Genomic DNA, 20119 nt, shown 5'->3' with positions numbered 1-20119 from the left:
TATTTATTTATTTATTTATTTTATTTTATTCCCCTGGAGGACGAGTCAATCAATCAATCTGTTAAAAAAAAAAAACATATGATTTTTTTTTTTTTTTTTTTTTTTTTTTTTAGATTCAGCAAATCAACCTTTACATCTCATATGTTTTCTAATAAAGGATGATCTCATGATTTCAAATCCAACATCAGCAACACTAAACTGACACTTTCACAGGGTTTTTTTATAAGGGGTTGGATTCATTATAAAGTTACTTAGGAGTGAATATCCAGTTGTTGCTCTGCTCAACATGCTCCTCTTTCTTTCTTTTTTTTTTTTTTTTTTTTTTTTTTAGTTGAATACTCCCTCTGGTGGTTTGGGTAGCAAGAAGTAGGCTTGGCAAACACCATTCCCCTCAAGTGAACTTGAGGGGGGGATGGATGCATCTCTTGCATGTGAGCTCACAAAGAGATGCAAGTCCGGCAAATGTTTCGCACAACTTGTTGACAGATAAGCGTGCTTCACCGCAGATTTACAACACAGGAAGGAACACTTACAGTACGCCAGATGTGTGGCCTTAATCAACATACTTTTGATGGAGAGCACATCCTATCCTTATCCAGATGTTTCCACCGCTGCAGGGATTTGCACCTGCAACAGCTGCTCCTCTAACCTTGATAGTGTAGGATTGTAGACCACACACAGCACTGGAGCCTTTTCTCCTTTCCGTGCAGAAAGTTTAAATAAGAAACCCTGCTCTGATCAGCTAAATGTTAGAGAAGGACATATCCGACATTCACAAGGAGGGAGCTGCTGTGATTTATATCGAGAGGGAGAAGAATAAAACACAAATCTCGCAGCAGATATGGGTCAGAGAGGAGCCATGGCAGTCATCACCAACCACAGAGGTGACTTGCCGCGACCCCATGACCTGCAGACGTCGGGGGCGGGGGGGCTGGAGACGGCGGACCGGTCAAAGTCGTGCAGGAGAACCGAGCACATTCATCATGACCTTCTCCTTCCAGACGAAGGCAGAGAGGACTGGCATTAATCAGCCGAGCACGCCATCACACCTGTTGGCATCAGACATTTTTTAATCATTGAGTAATTAAATAGCTTGAGATTTTAATTATGCCATTGGGTAGAGATCTGCACTCGACGTTATTCCGCTGTTATGTGCCAAATCAGAAGGGAGCTCAGGCTGGATTCAGGATGAAAGCTTCCTTTTTTTTGTTTTGTTTGAATGACTAAATTAAAGGCTGAGGAGACGTATATGGGTATTTAATAGAGACATCTTGTATTTCTTATTGTCGTGTGTGTGTGTGCTATTGTGTAGACGACTGTCGAACAAGAGTATTGTTTTAATCAAAGGCGAGAATACTCTGCTGCACATTGTTTTGATTCAGTAATTTTTTAGGCTCCGGGCGTCACTCCTGCCAAATAGACCGGCCCGGGGATATTTAAGGGGGAATAAAACAGCCCAGAGACACAGTATGAATGCGTTTGTATTTTATGATGAAAATGCAAAAAGATGCTGTGAATCCTATCCCGCCGTTCCCCTCCTTCGCCCCCCACCCTCCCCCCCCCCGAGATATGTTTTATCTGAGTCCATTATTCTCCGCTGGTCTATGGCGAGCAGAGGAATGAGCTCAATTAGGTGGGGAAATGAGAGGAGAAGAGGAATTTGGAGGGAGAGAAAATGAAACATTGGAGGAAGGTCAAGAGAACATAAGAAAAGGAGCAGTGGGGAATGAGAGAAAAGAGAGAGGAGGGAGATAGAGGGAGTGAGACAGAGAGGATGAGAAAGTGAAACTATGTTGTCATGGAAACTGGCATGGATCTGAAGAGCAAAACAAGAATGTAAATTGGTTTACCCTTAGGGAATGTGATGGCGCTACAGGGAAGAAATAAGCAGGGAGATGTATTTAAGGGAGGACCTTCCATCACATTATATGCAAATAATGACATTTGGAAAAAAAAACATGAAATCATAATAGTAATGATGAAGACAAACTACGGGTCTTCAAATGTACTGACCTCAAACGTCATATTTGGAGACAGCTGGGAGGATCACCACTTGTCTCCTTTAGGCTGCACAGTTCTCCATAAATGACTAATTTAAAAAAAAAAAAGAAAGAAAGAAAGAAAAGAAACGAGGCAGTTTGAGAGGGGCAGAGGTCAGTCTGAGCGGCTGAATCACTAATGTGGGTAAACAACTTGTGGCTCTGACTGCAGCTGGAGATGGAGACGCACCTTGACCCTCTTCACACTTGTCATTCAGGAGTACCGCAGATGACAGGATTCAAACCCAAATGTCTGAGACGTCAGGAGCCTGAGCCAGGGACACAGAATAATAAAAAAATAAAAATAAAAAGGCAAAAGTTTCCCTGCACCTTATCATTATTCCCCCCCCCCCCCTCAGCCGTGAGCTTTTTCACACCGACAAAGCCTCTGCCGGCACTTTGCTCACAAACATTCTCCTTTTCACCCGACAGCTGGAATCCCATCATTAGATTTGATTTTAGAGGCGGCTAGAAACGATAGGAATGTTGCCAAGAAACGAATGGTTTCCGTGGTGACAAACACTGCCCCTGCCATTGTGTGTAGCGATGTAGGAAGTCAAGTCCCTCACCTACAATCTCTCCAGCACCGCTCTCAGAGTGGAACAGTGCATCTGAGAACACCCTGTACTCCACCGACAAGAGCAGGTGCTTTAAATTCGCATGTGCGTTTCTGTTCTTGTACAGAAATCAGGATGCTTTCGCTCATTAAACTCACAGAAATTAAACTATTATATACTGTATGCGACACATGTGCGAGTGCGTGTTGAAACTGTATGACGTATTCGATATTTAGGGTTACAGGAAATCAATCAATCAATTTATTTATATTGCACCTTTCAAACAAATCAATATCCAATTCAAAGTGCTTAACAAATGATTGATAAGAACATGGGATACTGTTAACCATATTTTATATAACATATGAGTAGTTACAAATAATAAATAAAAGATAATAAGAGCATTTAAAAAATGATTTAATAAATGTTAAAGGAGCTCTATTTAATATTTTTGATTACTTTTCCTCTCCTTCAGTATGTTTTATAGGTTCTTGTGCATGTTAAAGGTCTTGATAGTTAAAAAAGTGGGCGTGGAAGTGCCTGAAACACCTCGTCAATAGTCCCGCCTTTAAATCCGTGACTTCCTGACATCACACTTCATCATGATGTCACTAATTTGCCAGATATATGCCTTTATTTCTTGTAGAAATGAAGCTAACTGGGAGCTGAAAGCATGACAGAGGCAACCGGGGACATGGTGAGTAGTTTCAGAGGGTAAATAAAACATGAGAAAACATTTTTTATGACCATTAAAGGTGGTATTTGTAAAAAGAAAAAGTTTATTTTGGAGTTTTATTCCCAACTTGTCATATAATTATGCTACAGGATGGCAGTTGTCCAGTCCTACAAGTGTCATTATTCACTGAGTTGGGAATGAGACTCAAAAATCAACTTTTCTTATAAATAGCAGCTTTAAAACGTGTCAACCTAGTTTAGTAAAAACCAAAACTCAAATTAGAAATCTGAAAAAGGCATATACAGCACATCTCCTTTAATAAAACAAAATCAGTGTAGTAATGTTAATGATAAACAGTCAAATGTTGATAAAACGAAATAAATAATTAGGAAAAAGAACAAATAAATACATGAAAACACAAAAACCATACAATCATAACACACGAGATACAAGTCAGACTGAACAGATATTTACAGATCCTCTGGAAAGCTTTTCCAACAGCTCGGAGCGTAATGGCTGAAATCAGCATCACCAAATATTTTAGTGGTGCGTTGTGGAACAGCAGAAGGAGAAGAGCCGGAGGATCTTACAGGTCCTCCCGGTTTATAAACCAGAGACGATGTGAGATGTAGTCCCATGAGAGGCAGCAACATAACAATGTAGTATAAAAGCAAAGCATTGAGGTTGCATGTCAAATACAGGACGTGACAAACGACGTCATCCTGAATACCTCAAACAGAAAAGTGTCAACTTGAGGATGCAGCGAAGCGCAACGCAGAACAAAGATGCACCAGTCGCTGACATTGATAAATAGCTTGAATAATCTAATAACCAGCCGCCATGTGCAGATTTGTTTGTTTGTTCAGTCAGTCAGTCAGACGATGGCTGTATGTGTGTGAGTGTGTGTTTTCAGAGAGCATCATTTTAATTGGGGAGATGCGGTTGCCGTGGCGGCTGGTGCACAGGACCGAGATCTCAAACAGGTGGTTTCCCAGATGGGCAAAGTCAGCAACAATCAAGTGTTCCTCTTGCCCTTCATATTAAAAATCATGCAGGTGTTCGACGGTGGGCAGCCAGCAGACGCAGCAGCGGCAAACTGTTCAGACAGAAATGGAGGAGGCAGAGACCAGAGAGAGCGCGCGGTGATGGATGCTGAGCAAGATTTTCAGTGATACCAATTCAGACCAGAATTTGTCAAGGCTTGTTTTTGAGCTGGCGGTGTGGAGACGAGCAGAGCATCTCTCAGTCAGACTGGAAATGTTATTTGAGGGGGTTTTGATGTAATCGACTCGGCTGTGTGCACAAGGTATTATTGCTGATTAACAGGAGGAGATGAGCATCTGGGCTCTCGCTGAAGTCAATCTAATCTCAGCAGTCTTGTTTGTGTTATGATCAAGGTTGTTGGCACACCTAAATACCCATGTGGCCAATTCTCTGCAGTGGACGGACAGCTTGTTTTCCTGGATTAGGTCCATGAAGAAGGTGAATTAAGGTAATGTTTAGTTTGGTAGTTCGGGTTTTTACCGACAACAGAGTGTTCATTAAAACACAATAAGGTTTTTAAATGTCGTCTTCCTCGTTGGGCTGGAATTGGAGGGGATGGTTTTTACACAAATAATACAACTGAAGCGCAGATCATTAATCCAGACAATAAATAAACCCACTGAATTGTCCAGTTTGGTCGTCTGTATTTCACTCTAAAGGAAGGACAGGAATGACACACATAGCTGATCTGCATGTGAAGGTTGCAGCTGCTGGTAGTTTCAGGAGTCAGTAGGGAACGCAAATAATGAGGCAGTTCGTGAAATATGACCTTATAAAGAAAAATAGACCAGTCATTTTTTTTTGTCTTTCAACTGACAAAAGGGCACATGTGATTTCTAAACCAATCCAGATTTACTCATCAAAATCCAGAAGACCTCACGCTCGGATCTATTTCTGGACGTGTACTTTAAATGTCAAAATGTTCTTCATTAAGTGTACTGTCATCCACGTTTTATTGAGTTTTCAAATCAAAGACAGCATTTTTCTAAAAAGTCAGGACACAGTGTGGCTCTTTTTCTTGTTTTGGCTCTGCTGTAAAGTTGATGTTGCACCTCTGGATCTCGTCCCTCAACGTGAGCTGAGCAGAAACCCCAAAATGACTTAGCTGAACACCGAGCAGAAATCCCAGGGTTTAGACGGATCTACTGGAGGCTCGTGTTGACCACAACTTTCTCAGAGAGAAAGCAGAAGTTCTGATTTTAGATTTACTCCAAGTTTGGACAAATACAGCTGCTCTCCACTCTTATCATCGCAGTCAGACTTTGCATTTCCTCTTGTATCATACCAGTTGTCCGAGTAACCTCCTGCTGCTCAAGTTTCTCCACAGCACAGAAGAATATCTGCACACTTCTCACTGTGGACAACCAGAGGCAGCAGTAGATGGCAGTAGAGTAACTCCGGTGAATTTTAATCACAGTCGCAGTCACTCAGCGCTGCCTTCTTTCAGTAACAGCTTTGCTTTAGCACAAACACAGATATGACTCACTGAGAGGCAGAAGAAGAGAAGAAAAAAACCACACCAGTGGATATTATTCACATCAGACTGCAGATGTCCTTCAGAAGCTGGCAGCTCACCTCACATTTTTTGTATAAACTGCAGTTTGGGTGGCGTGTTGGCATCACAGTCCTGCACAAAAATGTTTAGTCTCTTAAAATGTGCTCCAAGATATTTTTCTTCTGTGGATAAACAAAATTACTAGTCCAGAAAAAAAAACATTTTATATTTGATGAATATTGATACCGGATTACTTTAAAACAATTTAAATGAAAAGATGACAATGTGTTAAAATCAACAGGTGCTAAAAGGTATTACTAAGATGTATAAATATTAATATGATCATAGTAAGACATGACGTGAAAGAGAAAGTAAAGCTAAAAAGCAAAAAGTCAGGACTGCAACTAATGACTTCATCTTTATTGATTCATCTGCTGATTATTTTCAATTAATCATTTTATCCATAAAATATCAAATAAATGTGAATGAAGCTCATCACAGTTTCCCAGAGCCCAAATTGCTTCAAACAGTCCAGAAACTCTTCAATTATGGGGACAAATAACAGAGAAAAGCAGAAAATCATCAGAAAAATATTATCGATCATCAAAATAGAAGGATGATTATTTTTCTTCCCACCAACTAATCAGTGAATCAGCAGATCTACACACACTATAACGTTATTCTAACAGGGGTTTAGACTTCAGACTGTCATGAATACTGATTTATTTTAACCCAACTCAAATGATTCTGGCTGCATGTAAAATTCCCCTGTACGGTGATGTGTAACGTCCGACCGGTTGCCACTGTGTGTATTTACATGTGTGAGGGTAACGGGAGACGCAGTGCAGACCCTGTTCCTGCAGTTTAACGGGGCCACATGAGGTGAGGTCCTGCACTATTTGTGAATTGAAGCTTGACCCTAAAAAAAGGTTATGGGGACTGGAGGTGTTGCCGTGACCTTCTGCTAAAGCTCCGAACGCCTGGGCCAACAAACAAACGCACAGTGCGCGTTAGACGTACACATGGCAGCGTCTCCCTTTGAAACAGCGAGAGCTCAGAACAGTCTGGATCCTATTAAATCCTTTTGTCTTTCTCCCATTCTCCCCTCCTGCTTGTGCTGTCTGTTTTTACTTTGTGTTATTCATATTCATTCCATTACCCTCCTCCCCTCTGTTAGCGTCCCACAATGCATTTCGTTGAGACTGCTTGGCAGATGTTTTCGCGGTGCCGAGCCATATGAACTCTGGGTACAGAAATGTTAGACTAACTCGGACGCTGAGAATAAATCCGGGGACTAATCCTTAAAGATGAAATAATTAACATGTTTTGTTTTTTTTTTAAATGAGATTTATCTAATACTGTAAAACTACACAGAGATGCGAACGAGACAACCAGCAGATTCTATTGATCGTTGCAGAAATCCTCGCCCCAGCCCACATGACAGAGCAGCTGGCTGAGAGCGGCCTCATCTGGAACTGCCATCAGTCGCTTGTTAAATGCAGTGTGCGAGCGGGGCGGGAACATGGCAGCATGCGGTCTCAGCCAATCCATAACCAGACGCTGGGAACTGTGCGCACAAGCTCCAGGTCACAGTGCAGTTTGTTTAGTGTGTGTGTGTGTGTGTGTGTGTGTGTGTGTGTGTGTATAAGTGTGTGGGTGTATGTGGGCTACATGCCTCTGCTGGAGCAGACCATGATATAGAAACTGTGCTCCCCTCCTCTCTCTCTCTCTCTCTCTCTGAATCCTGTCTATGTAATTGATCCCAGACTGGACATTTGAGTTGCCAGCAGCGATTCATATCGTTTTTATCTTTTAGACAAGCCCTCTACTGCTTCCAGATGGGGGAGGCACTCCAGGGTTCAAGTTTGTTTTTGAAAAAAAAAAAAAAAAATGTAATGCTTTAATGTCTTTACCTTGCAAAAACCAGGCAGCGAGAGAGGAAGCCTACACACAGCCCGTCACACACACACACACACACGTGTCACTCTGTAAAACTCACATCCAGCGTCCTGTTGTTTACCGCTGCTGGTGTCTGTTTACATGGCTGCTGTGTGTGCGATCGGACGTCGGTCATCGCCGCGTCACACGCTGGTTTACTGTTGTGGAAAAATATATGAGCTTGTGGAAATGCAGCAGTGATGCAGCTTCATGCTGTCATATGTGTTCAAAACTGAGCCGCTGATGAGACGACTGAGACGGCGTCCGCATATATTGATAGTTCCTCTTTAACATAAAGTAAGACGACCTCCGGGCCTCCATGTGCATGTCTGGTACCTACTGGGCTGCAGAAACTGCCTCTATGCTGTGACCCTGATGCCAGAAAACATTTATTTCATCGTCTGACAACAGTACTTGTGTTGTGTGACTCTCTGGACGCAGACTGTTGTTATAAACCTGCCGCTGGGCGATTCATTTAGGCTCCTCCTCTCTACTATCTGCATGTTGCTATTTACAAAATCCATTTTTCCACAAGAAACAACAACCTTCACGCTGGAAACACCAAGCTAGCCTGAAGCTAACCTGGTCGCCAGCAGTCCAAACCTAAACAAGCTAGCAGCGCTTTTCTTGATTTTTGCAGGGATTTAGCCAGTTTTACACCAGGACTCGTCTCCACATGTGCAAAAACAAGTTCACCCTGATGCTACTTTGCATGGACTCATTACTACATCGTGGGTTGAGCACAGGATTATTGTGATAGTTAAAAGACGAACACATCAGATCGTTTTCCCCCTCGATACCAGAACAAAAACTGGTGCAGTCAGACCTTGTATCCCATACCGAAGGTCCTGCTATGAGAAATAAGTTTATGATGAACAAAAACAAAAAAGAAACACACTCACAGAGTTTATCTTCCAACAACACAAGTCTCCCTCTACTCATAATATCCACGGGGTCCATATAACGAGAGGAGGAACAAAAAAGCTGCAGTTACTTGAACAGAATCGCTGACCTCTTTACAGTCACCTCTCCCACCCAGAGAGCTCCCGTGACCTCCTTCATATAAACGGGAGAAACCACTCCGGATTGAGCGAGTATCCATTTTAGAAGCTTGTAAAAAGAGGCTGAGGGGAACAGAGAGACGGGAAGAATGAGTCTGTCGCTGGTTGTGGGTTTCACCTTTTTATCTTACGTGGAAACATCTGTCGCGTGTTACCTCTGGGTGTTTGAGATCACAAGAAACTGTCCAGCCAACTATTTACAAAATGAACGTACGCAAGTAAAGAACAAGTATCTCAGATTTTTTTTGAAATCATCAGAACACAACCTCCACCTCTCCTTTATGCTGGCAACATATCTTAAATACGTTTTTGTACTTTATATACTGCTTTAACTCATTTTAAAGTGACTATGAGGCCCGGATGGTAAAGATCCATTTCTTTGGTTCCCTCCGTTGCCAAAAAGTAATTTTCACAGCAACGGCATCAGCTGCGTTTCATTAATACGTCCATGTGAGAGCTGCTCACCAGTTGGTTCAAACCTGAGCCAACAGACAGGTGGGGCGATACTCAATAACACACATTAGCAGCTATTTATTGACTTGACGTTAGCTGAGATCACAGCCAAGTCGAGATGGATTAAAGATATATGCATATTCTTCTCCGGGTTCAACACTTTCTGCTCCAAAGACATGTTGTTAGGTCTAGAAACTCACATGAACCCATAATTTGCGTGAAGCTGTCGTGTGAATTTGAGTGCGACATCCTTCTCACTCATTTTTTACGAGAACGCGAGAAGTTTTAATTGATGCTCATTGATCTCGATCTCGACTGAGGTCCTCGAATCCGTGACTGGCAGCCACCACCACGCAGCTCACACCCCCGCCTGCACAAATTAGTGGTACACTCATAAATTACAAGACGAAGCAGTTAAACCATGTTTGACACGTCCATTACACCAGTGGAAAAGAAAACAGTAATTTCACTGTCATGTCTGAAGCGTTTTGAAGCTAATTTTTGGTTTTAGGAAAAAACTTCTCAACATTTAAACTGACGACGTGCCAAAGCGTTGGCTTCTGCTGACAGACTCTGATAATTTACTGTCGTACATCTGGTGATAAATTGGATAATAATACAAAGTGTTCCCCAAACGCTGCACCATGAACAGTTCGAACGAGAAAATAGAGGTCAGAGTGACGGTGAAATATGTCGTCTGACACGGAAGGAAAACAAACCTGTGTCTCTGCATGTTAAAGAACATTTCATTCACATCACACGCGGTTCGATTAACGTCACTGCTGACCGTTGTTGAAAGCAGTCCTGAACTGTTAACCAACTTCCAGGTATTCTCATTAAAGTGAAAGTCTCGCCAAAATGCAACCCAGGCTTTTTTGTGAATATATATGAATCAACCTTTGTATAAAAGCATAATTATGATGAAAGAGGCACTTTTAAGATTTACTAGAGTTTTGTTTTCGGGTCAATGAGAGTGCTATAGCATCAAAATCTCTATTTTTAAAACAGTAAGAAGTCTCGACACAACATGAAACTTTACTCGCTAACGTGAGTTGTTCAAAAACTTCCTTCTTAGTAAACTCTGTGTACACATACCATGTTCTCAATGCTGGTGTTCATGTGTAGAGACCCTGGTGATGCTACGAGCAAAGTTTCATGTTGTGTCGAGCCTTCTTACTGTTTTAAAAATAGAGATTTTGATGCTATTGTAAAAGTGCCTGTAGCACTCCCAGTTTGACCTGAAAATGAAGATATGGTAAATCTTACAAGTGCCTCTTTCGTCGTAATTATGGTTTGATTTGGGTACATTCACAGAGAAAGCCTAGGTTGCATTTTGGCGAGAGTTTCACTTAAACTTTAAATGATCACCTTCCATAACGTTCAAGAGTCACGTGTTTAAATCAGTTTCCCTCAAGTGAACAGAACTTATGTGGTACCAATGTACCAAACATGACTGATATCAGACCGAAGGATACTCAAAGACAACACCGACCCCAGCTACAGTCTGTTCCCGCGCTGCCTTCTGACCAGCTATACATGAGTATCTGCTGCCGGACCACCAGACTGAAAACTCCTGAATTTGTACTTCTAATGATTTCTTTATTATCTAATCATCCATTTATATAATTCTGTTTTGATACGTAGCGTAAAGGGACTTCTTGATTTATTTCATTGCACAATTCCTGTTGTGTAAAGATAATTAAACTGATATTGAATCCTGACTTTGAGTGGAGTCCGACAGGCTTTATACAACACAGTCTGTAAAACCACCAAATGAAATATGCACTGACTAAACCCGCTGTGCCTGCTGCTGTCTCCAGATCTGCTGTGATGATATTCCGACTAAATTAATTAAACCGGAGAAGGCGCAGCCAAAAAACCCCCTGAAGCGCTGGATTATTGCTCCTGTTCTCTGCCCTCAGCTGCCACGAGGAGCTTCCGGAAAACAAAGAGGCCTATGACAGACCACCTGCTCAGAGAGGATTGTGGGTACCAGCTACTGTACACTAAACAGCTGAACCAGGAGCAGTGTGAGGGTCCCGTGGGGAGAAAAGGGCTGAAGAAGGGGGCGTTGTTGAGGGCGGTGTCGGGGGGGGGGGGGGGGCTGGTCCAGATGAGGTGGTCTTATGGAAACGGTTGCAGGGGTTCTGGCTCTGTGTGGCATATCTGCTTCCCGGATCCTGATGGACAGTGGTCAAGTCCTGCACTCAGTACATAAATACCCCACGCTACATTAGCCGCCAAAGCCTTTCCATATGTTGTTTGCTGAAGGCCTCTACGGTGCTTAAAGCCCAATCCCCATCTGGCTCCTTCCAGGTCAGCTCGTCCAGGACTTCATACACGGTCCCTGACATGGACCTGCTCTCTGCTTCACAGGAGGGGAGAGTGCCAGGCCCTCCGTACTGCTGCGGTTTACATACCCAACCTAGCATGTCGCAAGCTGCTCTCAGACCAGCACACTGCAAAAAATGACCACAGTCAGACCCTGTGGAGAATTACACCGAGTCCTGACATCACATCCTACTGAAACCAAAACCAAACTTCTGTGAGTGGAGTGAGGCGGCTCCTGTTCGATCCAGCGTGGGTTCTTTTGTTACAGGACTCTGTCGAGTGTAAACATCTTGAAACAAGGCAGAATAAGCAGATCTTTCCACTACGGTCTCGAGAGAACAACACTTGATTCGAGTAAATTGTTTACACAAGTTGATTTTTATTGGGAACGATTTAAATAATGTCGCGCCAACGACGATTTTTCTTCGGGTTTTTGAGAAAACAGGATGTCAACACTAAACAATAAAACTGAAGGGCTCGTTATAATGTGAGTTCTGTGCTGTGGGAGTGATCGTGAAATCCACTTCAGATTGGCTGAGAGCAAATGCATCTACTGACCTTTAATAAGCAGCCCAGCTCGTCCATTTCAAACCAGAACTGGTCTTCTTGCATATAGGACGGTGCTGACCATCATCATTACTTTGTTTGAAGACGTCTGTAGTTTTGGGAACTAATTAAAACTAGATTTATTTACTTACAGGTCGACTTCCTCCAAAGCCTAGACTAATATGTCTGTACAGATGATATGTAGCTACAGACAGCTAGCATAAATTAAAAAATATGTAGTCAGATATAATATCATAATTACAATAATTATTGGGCCCTTCAGCCTCAAATGTATTGGTCAGATGTGAGAGTGGTATTGCGGTGAGTAAAGACTGGCCACCTGACAAAGACTACTAACAGGAGGCTGCATATCACAAGGATAAACTCCAACTGCTGTCCATTACACTCTGTGACTGTTGCTACTAGCCGCCGATGACTTGTTAGCTCAATTAGCTGTGCAGCATGTGACCCTATTAGCTGACTGGTCAACAAGGACTGTGAACACGGGAGAGGAAGATTTTCCAACATTGATTTCAGCCACACCAGAGTTGATTGTCAGAAACACAGAAAAACAAACCAACCCCCTTCTGATGATCTGACACCTTTTACAAAGTGGTATTATGAGACATGAGAGGCTAGCTGGTTAGCAACACAGTATATAGACAGCTATGAAATCAGCGCAGTTGTTTCTTCACAATCTGCTGAAAATGTTCTCACCACAATTATAGCACAAGTAGAATTATCTCACCCCCTCTGACCGATTTAGTCACTTGCTGTATGAAAACCTGATTCTAATACCACTCTGAGCCAATGTGGAAAACTAGTCATGTGTGTCTGCAGGACTGCAGAGTTTATCTGTAGCTTTTCTGTAAAACAATATTTTGTGCCTGCGTCCTCCTGGGGCTCGGTGGAGGAGAGGGGCCCCTTCCTGCTGCCCTTGTCCCAAGGCCAGTCATCTGTGGCTGTGCTCTGCTCTGTGATCCAGGTAGAGGCCCTACAGGGAGCCCTCTGCAGGAGGAGGCCAGCATGGTGAGGTCTGAGGCTGTGAGATGAGTGAGCCAGGAGGGAAATGGAGGTCACGGGTGTGGGCCTCCGTGCTTTATGAGCACAAGCCTCTGCACAGCCGAGCTTACCTCCGTCATGTCTGCCCGGCAGATAAATGATGATAGAGCAGAAATATACGGTAGGCTGGTTAATATATGTTAGCCTGTCTACCAGAATAGTACAACAGCCTCGCTCCACCTCCTTAATGTGTGGTCCCTGACAAGGCTGTCAACTGAAGAAAAAGCAGGAGAAGGAGGTGGAGGAGAAGGAGGAGGTGGAGGAGGAAACCTCCCAGCTGCAGCCGGCCTGAGATGTGAGAGGACTGCAGGGCACAGAGCACAAACAACGCTGACAAAATAAGAGGAAGTCAACATCGCTGGACATTGAACAACTCTAATAAAAACCCGAGCAGAAGTGGACACAGTGGCTGCAGAGCGCTGCGAAACTCAAAGAGAATCAGAATCTCATTAGATGATAAGTGGAAACACACATCCACACTGTAAACCAGCACAGACTATTATTCCCATCCAGAGATTGAATCATCTGCTGCTATGCTTTAGTAACACATTCCAGTACAGGTGGTCCTGTGAAATGAGAGGTTAGCTCTGCCTTCAACAATGCCAGTGGTAATGACTGATCTAATCATAGAGCACGCTCACGGAAACCCACCTGTTCTGCCAGCTTCGCTCTCACAAGAAAGCGCAGCGTTGCCAAGTGCTCCGTCTGGGCGGGTGGCACATGTTGGGGTGGCAGTAATGTGTTACCCAGATCCCTATATAGTCCCCGCTATCTGGGCCTGATTCTGTTCTCTCATCTGCTGCCAAGAACAAAAAAAAAAGTTGCTCGAGCTCGGCCCTGCCGGATCCGCTCAATGGGGCACCGCACCTGAAAGCTTTTACAGGGCTAAGAGGGTCCAGATAAGATGTAACCTTCCCTTTGTCGCTGACTCTCCCCCCCCACACACACACACACACACTCCGACCGCCATCCAAAACATTTTGTTTTTCAACGACTAACATTTTCCAGTCGCCCGCTCCTCTTCCTCCCCAATTTCTTCTTCTTCTTCTTCTTTTTTTTTTTTGAACTTGCAAGCAGCCAGGCAGCAAATCAGGCAGGCAGCCAGCAGATGTGGCAGGCCCCTGTGTGCAGGACTGCAGCGCTCAGAAAGGATGTGTTTCACCAGTAAAGAATTTGGTCACAACGAACTCCAACTGAACAGGACTTACTGGTCCCATTAACGACAAATCACACTCCTTTATGGACATTATGGTTCAGTGTAGCAGCTGCAGGAGGGTCAGGAGTCTGATGTAGCTGCACCCTACATTTTCACTGTGCATATAATCAATGTATTATATCCAAGACAATTATATTTCTATATTTCTAATTTAGATCACACGGTGAGTTATAGACTTAATCTCTCTGCCCAAGAAAGTCAGGTTGGCTGAGGCGGTGGTCACTTTTAAATCCCGATCCTTTTTAACCTGATGCTTTTATTGTGAAGCCTTTTTAATGTGGATTTTAAAAAGAGCTCTATAAATCTCTCAGCCACATGTAAACAGGTGGTTGTTGTACGAAAACCAAGTTATTACCTCAGTTTTAATGGCAAACAAAACACATTTTGATGGTTTAAAAATAACATTTTTGAACTAGAAAATCGTTCCTCCAGCATTTCTAATGGATTTCTGGCGGGCTGCGGGCCGAGCAGTCTGCCCCGGACACTTACTAACACGAACTGTGAGCCGCGCTGATTATATTCTAGGGTACCGACCAGAGCGCCAATGACTCAAAACTGCCTTCCAACAAGCTGATTGTTCTTTCCAGAAGAAAACACCGAGTTAAAATGCTCTCAAATTTGTGAACTACTCATAAACTTGTTGCATTTCTCTGCAGGAAAAACAAGACGCGCTGCACGCTCTCTGGACCGCCACGCTGCTGAAAAAAACAAACAAAAAACACCAATCTGAAGCTCATTTGCAAAACATTTTGGACTTCGGGTCAATCATTTCCATTGCAATAAACTTCTCTGTGAGTTTATCAACATGGTCGTGCGATGTGTTTACTGGCTCCTCGGCGTTTCTCTGACACATCTTGAATTGGATCTGCCGGTCCACTCTGCCCTCAGAAACCATGTTGTTTTATACTGCATTTTTATTACATCTGTCTGTCTTCCAGCAGCCTTCTAAATATAGTCCTACCCTTCTCCCCCCCCAAAAGAGCCGAAACACTAAGTCCTTACTAATTAGAGCCTTCTCCTCAGTCTGAGGCTGCCTCCAGTGAGAGCAGGTTTATGGGTGGCACTGCTCAGCCTCCGTCTCCTCTGCTGCAGCTCGCAGGCCCGAACATCAGCCAGCGGCTCTGAGAAACAACGATTTTTACTGGCAGCTGCTGCACGGCACCACTAATGATGCTCACTGTTTGTCTCCTCCTTTATTTTCATATAACAACAGAAATGCTTGCACGAGTGTCCTACTTCAACAAGCATTTTAAAGGACTTTGGGACTAATATCCATACATGAATTATGCAGGAACCCATGCATTTTTAAGCATCTATGTGCGCAAGCTTCTATGATTCACACAGTTTGTAGCTTGGAGACAACACAATGCTGTCCGCTGAGTCGTGACAAAACCAGTTATCAGACACTAGATGACACGGAGGGGCTCATTTTTGCCTCCCGTATGGTAAATAATCACTCGTCAGGTGTCTGCGTGGGAGCCTGCGCGCCCGTTTTTCCGACCTTGCCGGGGCCCCTGGTTTTTCATTTCATCGTCGTCAGTGATGGAATTTCTTAAAAGGCTATCTCCACCGGTTCATTCAATAATATATGAAGCGATGGCATCATCCTGACACCCTACACCTTTCTCTCTCCAGGTCCGGCCATTAGCCAAAGTCATGAGTGGAGAGCCGGAGAGAGGTGGGCAAAATGGAGTGACGCCGGGGAGGTGGAAGCTGTGATGAATAATTTAACGTGAATCCAGCGTAGTTTTTGAAAGAATTCTCCCTGTCAGTCCTGCCGCCTCGCTCAGTGACTCTCGGTGTGTACAGCGCTGTGGGCTGGAGAGGAGACCGGCGCTTTAAATAGCCTGTTGACTTTGAGATTTCCAGTCGAAGCACCACAGGGAGTCTGAGGATGGTGCCTTACTTCTTCTTGCTCCTCTGCTGGCCGACTCTGCCTCTGCAAGGTAAAGGCTTATTGCACTTTGGCTTAACTCGAACAACAAAGAACGACGAGCTGGAGACAAGCCGGGGCGAGTCGACTTTTCTCTTTATCACAAACTGCTGTCATTATTGTGTCAAATCGCTCGCTGCAGCCAGAGGGAGGGCCGTAAAGTTTGATCCATCAAACAGGCCAGAGGCAGATAATCTACGAGTGCGTTTAATTATGTGTTGTTCACCCTCCAGAGCTGACGCAGTCCATTCCCAGCAGTCTGTGAGGTCTTGTAAAACTTATCTGAAGACACAAACTAATAAACATCTGTCAGAGCTGAGCTGTTTTTGTCGCCCCGAAAAAAAAAAAACAACGCAAGAGCTTTTCTTCTCCCTCTGCAGCGACAGTAACTGACTCCAGCTATCTTGTGTTACAGGTCTGGAGATACTTGACCCGGAGGAAGTGGAGTACATTCGCTCCAATGCTACAGCCACAGTGGGAGGCTCAGTCACTTTGGACTGCGGCTCCACCGTGCCCACCATCTTCATCTGGGGCTTCACCAAACCGGGAACTGAGAATAACGTAGCGGTGGCTTACAACTACGGACAAGGCCCGAAGCTCCAGGCTCAGTCCGGCAGCCTGGGACGGATGCAGGTTCTCGTCAACACCTCCGCTTTAGTCATAGAGGAGCTTCAGAGGGACGCCGAGGGGATGTACACCTGCCAGGCTCTGTACGACACAGACGAAGGCGCCAGGATAACGTTCTACTTCACCCGGCTGGACGTGGAGGACGACTGATGAGAACTTTCAGCATCGTCATTTCAGAAGCGTGCTGCCTTCATGTCTGCTTCTAAAGACTCATAAACCACCGTGTGCTTCTTCAAACCATCTGCTGTGAAGAGTTCTGACAACAAACTTATCTCCAGTGGTATTTAGTCAGGAGGTCGAAAAAATATCCCTGAAGTAAAAGCTGGTAACATTTTAAAAATAGTCCATATTATTTATTTGCAGCTTTCAGTCTGCAAAGTAACTCGTCACTTAAGCTGTCAAACAAACGTAGCGGAGTAAAAAGTGCAACAGTTGCCTCAGAAATGCAGTTGACTGGTGGAGAAGTACAAGTAACTCGAGTACTGGACTTCAGTACAGGACCGGGCGCCACCAAGACCAACATATGTTGTGTTTCGGTGCTGGTCCATGCTGGTTTTTCCAGCAGGGGTCTTGAGTCCTTCATTTGTCTGAAACCACGACTGTTCACCAAACCCAAACAAATCATTTTGCGCCTCATCCAAACCAAACTGTGACTATTTCACTACATTACCAAGATTAACGTTACATACGTGAGTGCCGTTCATGTAGTCAGAAACAGACTTACCTCCTTCGTTGGTGTGGAGTTTGAAAGATGGCAGTACACAACAAAAAGAAACTAGCGAGTTGCATTGTGGGATTTGTAGTATTTAAAAACCAGCTGCTGCATTGTTTTTGATTGTTGATTTTCTAAATTTTTTTTTAATTTGTTGGAGTACCACAGTGTGTCTTTGGAGACAAAGTCCTGGTTGCTCCTGATCATCCACAATCAACAATGTGTTTAGTTAAATCAGAAGAACTTTCCATCGGATAAAGTCACACTGTGGACTGTATGTGGAGTAACAGAGGGACTGTTTCTGTGCAGGCACCTTGCCGAACATTTTCTAAAGGTAATTTAAATTCCGCTCACCTCCACCGTGTTGAGCTGGAGGCAGAAATCTGAGGTCACAGGTCAGACAAAACCTGGACTAATAAACCCTGAAACTACCAGGCTGAATACCACCAGAGTTAAGTGGGAAAATATGTTTTTTTTTTCTGTCATTTGTGTGTGAGCAGACTTTTTAGCACTCAGCCGGCCTCGTGATACACACTGAAAACACTTTGATCAGTCACAGGCTGCTATTGTGTCCTGCGATCTTTGTAGCCGTATAAACTTACGAAGCGTGACACCGTGTAGACCTGAGGTTGTGGTTTCCATTTCAGATACTTACCCAGCGTTGCATTGTGTTGATCATTAAAGCCATCTGGGCAGAGGGTTCATTAGAAGAGACCCTTTCCTTGTTTGTTTTTCTTGACATATATTGTTCATTACTGTTCCTGCTTAATTCTAACAGCCTCCCCCTGCTGTTGTTTTCTTTCTGTAAGTGCGTCAGACTGTGCTCGTTATTTCACCGCCGTGTGTGTTGTGTCGCTTTGGACGGACTGAGAGACCGTGACACCGTCGCTCCGGGCTGCAAACTCTCATTCCTGGATAATTTCTTGTGGAACATTTTAGCTCATTCGAACTTACAGGTACCTTGACAGAAATCCATGCACATAAAACAAATGTGCTCTTAAATATTTCATCCATATAAGAAAAAAAACAGTCTAATCTGTGCAAGGATATTCTGGAGTTGTTGACTACATGGCTGAGTTCTCTCTCAGCAAGTGTGGCTCTGAGAATATCTTGACTCGTGTGAGCGCAGATAATTTTATTCTGAAAGTTTGGTCCCTGTCAACAGGTCGTGTTGACGGAGGAGAAAAATGGGAGCAGTTAACTGGATGCAGCTGGAAAAAAAGACGAGCCAGCGTTTCTGTTTTTTCCTCCGGATTATTTCCAACAGGTGCAGTCGACTAAATATCCCCCATGCATCAAGACTCGATAACAAATAAATAGCGGATATCCTCGGCGGGGGGGGATCTTATAGATTATTAGTCATATGAGCTCATCGTTTGCAGCGACCCACTGGAATGCCACTGGAGTTCATCCAACCACAACATGCTTCGCTTGTGGTTTGTGACATCTCAAGGATGAAACCTGCCCGGGGCCGAATCGAGAGGCGAGTTAACAACACACTGCCCGATTCATGAGAATTGCATTCATTCAAGGGTGCGCTGGAGAGGGGAGCGAGAGGAAGAATGGTGGGCGGAGGGGAGAGGGGCTGGCGTTAACAGGTCGGCTCTGCAGCAAGGGGCAGAAATTCCAGGGCGGACAATGAGCTTTCTTGTTCCCATGGGCTCCTTAATGAAGGGGTGTAGCTGCGTGGGTAGAGGGTGCAGGGCAGGGCTGAGGGAGAGTGCCGACTGATAGACGTGGGAGATGGAGAAGCAGCTCATTTAGAGACAACCCTGCCCTTATCTTCTCCTCATCAGCCCAGCCTGCATCTGTCAGCATCCCCGCTCCCTCCCCGGACCATTTCTCCTTCGTTTCCAGCTTCATTTCCTACCCATTGTTTTCTTCTTCTCTCTTCCTGGTGGCGGCAGGGAGGATCATCATAATGAGCTCTTGAATGAGCTACTGCATGAAAGGAAACTTAAAGGAAAAGTTCATCCAAACAACGAAAATCCAGTCATTATCTACTCTACCCACGTGCTGATTGAAAGTTGGAGTGAAGTTTTGGAAGTCTACAAAACATTTCTAGAGCTTCACGACAGGAGAGCGGTGCAGCGGTTACATCTCTGACATGCAGTCGACCTTCAGCTTTGCATTAACACTTCTCGCTCAGCAGCTGCAGTGAAGAATTCAGCTTTAAAAGGGAGTAAATAACATCTTGTCTGGGATCTCAGGGCTGTACTGAACCTTTTATTTGTCCTTCAGTTGTTTGGGAGGGTGTTGCAACTCAGCTTTCCTCCAGAAATATATTGTAGGCTACAAAACTTCACCCAACTTTCCATCAGCATGATTATGAGTAGATACTGAGTGAATATTCATTTTTAGGTGAACTGTTCTTTTAACGAGGCCGTGCCAGTTCCTCCAATCATTCTGGCTCGGTCATTTTTCCCCCA

At 44.1% G+C, this 20119-nt stretch overlaps 1 long non-coding RNA gene across 2 annotated transcripts; it reads right to left on the bottom strand.

Moving 5' to 3' along the window:
- Window positions 1-779: 779 nt before the first annotated feature.
- LOC119009514 lies at window positions 780-18255 on the bottom strand. 2 transcript variants are annotated; one of them, XR_005071750.1, is made up of 4 exons: window positions 17703-18255; window positions 2230-2308; window positions 2014-2089; window positions 780-1049 (listed from the first exon to the last, which is right to left on the bottom strand). It is a non-coding gene; the product is annotated as an uncharacterized LOC119009514 (long non-coding RNA). The 2 variants fall into 2 exon arrangements; XR_005071749.1 differs by lacking the exon at window positions 17703-18255 and having other exon boundaries at window positions 2230-2375.
- Window positions 18256-20119: the final 1864 nt, after the last annotated feature.

The sequence above is a fragment of the Acanthopagrus latus genome, chromosome 2 (assembly GCF_904848185.1).
Source record: "Acanthopagrus latus isolate v.2019 chromosome 2, fAcaLat1.1, whole genome shotgun sequence".
Lineage (NCBI taxonomy): Eukaryota > Metazoa > Chordata > Actinopteri > Spariformes > Sparidae > Acanthopagrus > Acanthopagrus latus.
This window is presented reverse-complemented; position numbering and strand designations above follow the sequence as displayed.